Source organism: Spinacia oleracea, chromosome 3, assembly GCF_020520425.1.
Source record: "Spinacia oleracea cultivar Varoflay chromosome 3, BTI_SOV_V1, whole genome shotgun sequence".
In the NCBI taxonomy this organism is placed as follows: Eukaryota; Viridiplantae; Streptophyta; class Magnoliopsida; order Caryophyllales; family Amaranthaceae; genus Spinacia; species Spinacia oleracea.
The window spans coordinates 88,899,214-88,904,998 of record NC_079489.1 but is presented as its reverse complement, the minus strand read 5'-3'; the positions used below and the strand labels follow the sequence as shown (position 1 = coordinate 88,904,998).

At 32.1% G+C, this 5,785-nt stretch overlaps 1 pseudogene; it reads left to right on the top strand.

Moving 5' to 3' along the window:
* Positions 1-1,680: 1,680 nt before the first annotated feature.
* Positions 1,681-4,996, top strand: LOC130469848 (probable 3-beta-hydroxysteroid-Delta(8),Delta(7)-isomerase; annotated as a pseudogene).
* The last annotated feature ends 789 nt before the right edge of the window (positions 4,997-5,785 follow it).

Genomic DNA, 5,785 nt, shown 5'->3' with positions numbered 1-5,785 from the left:
AAATCCCATGGATGGATTCGCTCAATGCTAGACATGGCGTTATCAAAGTATCAAACTTTCTGCAATCAATGGATTTGTAACATGAAGGATTCACAGTAGCGGTACCAGGAAATTTGTGTTAAGGGTTCGAAATTAAAACATAAATCATCTTTTTTGTACAGAGCGTATATTAACATATTTTATTGATTTTTTGGGTGCAAATAATACGTTTTATACATATTGTAGTACATAAGATAAATAATTAAAGATTTTTTTTTAAGATAATGAATAAAAACAAAATCCAATTTTTTCTAGAGTATTGGTTAATTTTTAAAATTTGAAAGACATTTAGTAATAGGAATGTATAAAAAAAAATATTTATTAAAAGTTTAAAACTAGTGCTACTAAGAATGAAAAGGAAAAAAATCAAATGTCGGATAAAGGGGGGAGACCATTTCCGCTCAAACCACTGCTCCAGCTTTGCCTTATTGTCATTTTTTAGCGCTGAAAATTGTACATATTATTAAAGTTTCATAATTTAATAATCTTGTGAACTTCTTTTTTATAATTTAATAATAATTTAATAATATTATTAAAGTTTCATAATTTAACCCACTGAACCCGTACTGGCGCCGCCACTGAGGATTCATAACATAAATGCCAATAATATTTTAGCAAAAATTGTTGAAATATTAATCTAGAAAAATCTAGATTATTATTGTAAATTATAATCTAGAATAATCTTAGGAAATGTCTAGAATTATCCTAAGAAAAATCTAGATAAATGACTAGTGTAGAAAAATCTAGAAACTAGAATACATCAACTCTAAATAGGTTGCATTTGCATAAGTTTAGAGGTTGACTAATAAAAAATCATACCAAATGATTGTTTTAATCAATTAAATATACTGGGTATTAAATCTTACACACTTTCCCGTTGAAATATTAAATTCTTTTCACTTGCTCAATATTAAATTTTGATAAAAGTGAAAATATTATTAAGAGACGTAATTTGCATTGTTTGAATAAACATAAATAACTATTTATCTACATTAATTATCTGTTAACTAAATCGCGTATGATACCAGAAGTAAAGATTAAAAAGGGACATAGCGGGTAAATAACTTTTTCATTAAGTCATAATAAATTTAAGCATTTTGGGTAACTTTACATCCGCCTACGCCGGGTGTAATTAAGAGTTTGTGCCATTTCTTTTCACATTATGTCGTTCATCGATCATCATTTTCTTGAAAAACAAACCCAACGACATATTTTATTACTCAATTTATAAATTATATATTTTATCCGTTTTACAATAGATGCATCATTTAAGACCTAACATGCATGTTTAGCGAAGATTTTTTGAGTTTGTATTTGTGTAACCCTGCTACAAAAAAATGCCGTGATAACTAGGGTCATGTGTTGGAAATCCAAAATATATATATATATATATATATATATATATATATATATATATATATATATATATATATATATATAATAAAGATAGATTTAAATTGTAGATAACATAATAAAGATAGATTTCAACAAAAATTTATCCCAATTCTCTTCTCCCTTCTTGTATATATGTATATATATACATATAAGCATTAGATTTTTTTTCAATTACGTAGCCACTCTTTTTTGGATGAATTTCGATAGCTTAGTATCTATAGGCTTGAATTTCACAGGCAAATAGCAATGGTAACCCTCTTAAAGAAATTAGAGAACTTTGGGTACATCGGGTTTGGTTTCATAGCAGCAAGCTGCTCGGGATCAATCCCATCCTCCAATATTCCACCCTCTTACCTTTAACGTCCAAGTAGGTGGCTCCGCATTTGGCTTCTTAGGCATAGACTGATCCTGATTCGCAAATTTGTTAAACACATAAATCCGATAAGAGTTATTTGAGGCCATGAACTTTGCTTGGCGCAACCGAAACAAAAATGGAACAAGTCGTTCTCTTAGTGGCAAGTTCGAGGATGTGCTAGCACCTGATACTCCACTCGGCTATGTGCTTAATGAGTTAATGGTATTGCTTCTTTGAAAAAATGCTACAGTGAGAAAAACTTACACTTTTTGTCAAGAAATGGCAAACTACATCGTTCAAAGGGAACCAATCAAGAAGAAGGGTGGAGTTGAACGGGATAACAAAGAAAAAGATAAAATTATCCCCTCAACAAAAAACCCTTTAAAAAAATTAAGATAGAACAACAAATAGGGAGTTACTCAAATGCAAAATACAATAGAGAGTTATTTTAAAGTTTTTTATTCTAAAAAGAAAAAAAGGGCTCCGTATATTGGAGAAAATTGAACGAGAGTTGTAAGGATTAATATAGTTTATATAGGCAATTGCTAAAAATAAATATAAAAAAAGTTGATGTAAATAGTAAATGGAAGAGATTAAATAACTTGACCGGTTTGTTCCTCCACAACAATAGAATTAATGAACTATTACATTAATCATTCATTTTATAATATGTGTAATGATTTTGTTGAGATCACATGAATAACTAACTCGAGTTTTACCACTATTGAACTAACCATTTCAAAACTCGGTTTTTCTAGAACATACTTAAAAAAGGGACCTATTTTAACTTTCTATTATAGGTATAATTTATAAAACACCTATTTATATACGATGAAATAATAACACAAAAATGTACGAAAAATTACAAATCCGGGCATCGCACGGGCTTCAACACTAGTATTAACTATTAGAATCAAATTTTCTATACTCCCGTTGTTCCAAAACATATTGAAATTGATCCATAAACATTATTGTTTGCGAAATGATAAAGGTCACAACATGCGACATTTAAGCCGTGTCACAATGATGACATGACATGCTTATGTGTCATGATTTAAATTGGAATCTAAAATATTTAACTTATATATCCTATTATACATGTTTAAAATAAAGGTAGGAAAATCTTAATATTCTAATTTATTTCTTTCTTTATATCGATAACTTTATTTACATATTTTCATAGTAAAAATTTTGCATTGATGGTAAAAATATTATGATGACTAATATCCTACGTGACGCTAACCTCGACACGTAAGATTGCGACAACTAAATGTTGTCGTAACTTGCGACCTTTATCATCACCCTATTGTTTGATTTATGTTCTGTTGGAGAGCTTTATATGTTGGTTTCAGAACATGTTCTCCTTTTATTTTTTACACAGGTTTGTTTCCAAAGGCAACAAAACTTGAAAAGTTGCTCATATGCTGGTTTACTATCAAGTATCAACAGTTTAATGCACATGATTGTTGAAGGATACTTCGTCTTCTCACCAGATTTCTACAACGACAACACTGGATTTTTCTTGGCCGAAATTTGTAATACTCAGTATATTGATAGTTTTTCCCCCTTGGCATATAGGGTCAAATTTTCACAATTTCTCTAATAAATTCGGGTTTCACAGGGAAAGAATACAGCAAAGGCGATTCAAGATATGCCTCTTTTGACTCCACAATAGTTTAACATTTAAATATACATTAGTTACATTTGTGAGTACGTTTTCGAGTGGCCACAATAAAATGGTAGCCACTACAAGTCTACAATACTTTAAATCTGAGTCCTTCATTATTGTTGACTCATCTGGGCCATTGCTTATGTTAATAATAATTGATGGCAAAAATAAAAATAAAAAAATAAAAAATTCACTTTTATCTTCCACGTTTATTTTTTTAGTATTTTATATCTCTTCATCAGTTTTTTTTGTTCTTCGTAAAAAAATAAAAAAAGTTCATCTACTGCTCTTCATAATTCGATTATGGCTACAACTAAATTTTCCTAATTTGATTCCAACGTTCATTTTTTATTTTGTTATTTTATCTCTCTTCATCTATTTTCCGAGTTTGAGAACATACAAATGAACTCTATCACCTTTTTCGCACACTTTCATGGTTTTGCTTTGTAGGATTTTATCAAGTCACAGTGAAAATGCAGGTCCTCTTGTTTAATACGGAGTTCTTGCTAGATAATGTATTGTGGTTGCCTAGTGTTGTTAAAGCTATGAAATCAGAATCCTCAAATAAAAAAAATAAAAATAAAATTGAAACCCAAGAATTTCAGACACTTGTTTAAATGAATCCACCCAAATTTGTAAGGCATAACCGTAACATCAATTTTTTTTTCTCAATTTGTTTCTCTCAAGAACATCAAGAATGGAGTTGAAGAGTTTCATACATTTTGTTCATTTTTTGGAAACTGTTGTAGATCTTGGATTTCATTTATTTTTATTTTGAAAAACTTATTTAATTATAAAATGATTCATACTAGTATTAAATTAAAAAGTCTGCAAAATCAATGGTTTAGATTAGTCAATTTTATTTCACGGTTAAGATTTATTGTATTGTGGTGGCTACCATTTTATTGCGGCTATTGCCAAATCATCATTTAAGTTCATATTAATTTTGTAATTTTTTTTACACTAAAGTAATCGAGCAAACGCATATGACCCATTCAGACCCACCTGACCCACCCACTGTAACCACACTATTCACACTAGCTTGCCCCCAAAACTCGTAAAAACCCATCAAACCCACTTGACCCGCACAAACCACCACAGCCCATCACATAATGTGTTCATTTTCCCCAACACAACCCACCACCAAACCCACCTTGACCTACAGTATGTCCAGTGTCCATCTCCCCAACCCATGGCCCACCCGACCTGGCTCGTCTCGTTGACCATCCCTAATAACATATGACGCTAAACATGGTTAAAATCTCTTATGTAATTCATGCAGGTATGCTATAGCAACCCAGAAATCATATAGGCATGTTCTTCAGCTGACAATATCTCTGGGGCAGTTCTATGGTCTCCTGATATATTACATCACAACAATATTGGAAGGGAACCATTTTGCCGTGAGTCCCTTCTACTACTACGCATACTGCATTGCAGCAAATTCGCCTTGGGGATTCATACCGTTCCTCATTATCATCAGATGTTGGAGAAAAATTTGCGAACCTGAGGGTAGAAATATGATAGAAACCAGATGAAGTTCGCGCTAAATCCTTTTTATATACTTAGTAGTCGTAAATTCGATTCTTTTAGTAGCAATTTCACTGTTTGTACGAGAAACCAGTGTGAGTGTAGTTCTGATTTTGCAATTTTTGTTTTACATCAACTTTTTGCTCTCATTTGACCCTCAATTGGCTTAGCCAAATCTTAAGGTGTCGTCAAAATTATGAATTACCAATTCTACGCTCACCTTGTGTACACACCTACTTTTGTCCCCTTCCCTTTAGTCCCATTCCCGAAAGGGAAGGTTCGATTACGAAAACATAAATCTCCACTTGACAACGCATCTCCTATAAAATAACGAATCTCAATCACCCTTTTCATTTCACCCGAAACCTGCTATTTATAGAAACCTGCTATTTATGGAAACCAGCTAAAAATAGTAACTGCCGTAATGGGTAGTTGTTAAAAGTGGCAAGTCATAAAAGATAGAAACTTGTCAGAATTAGGTGTTGCACTCCAACATAAATCCTAAATGAGATAGAAATTGCGAGAGAATCCTATTCCTAATATGATGCGAAAGTAAGAGTTACGTATTAATTAAAATCCTAACGAGCCTAGAGTTCGTAACGGGCCCAGACGCATTCCGTCATAAGGTTAATACGCACTAAAAGACTCAATTAAGTCTCAAACACTCCGGATTTTAGGAATCCGAATCTGACTAAGAAAACAGCCCAGACCCTATTTTCAACGCCTGGTTCTGGGCGCCGAAATCTTCGGCGCCCAAGCCTGGGCGCTGAAAATACCTGGGACGTGTTCTTTCCTAA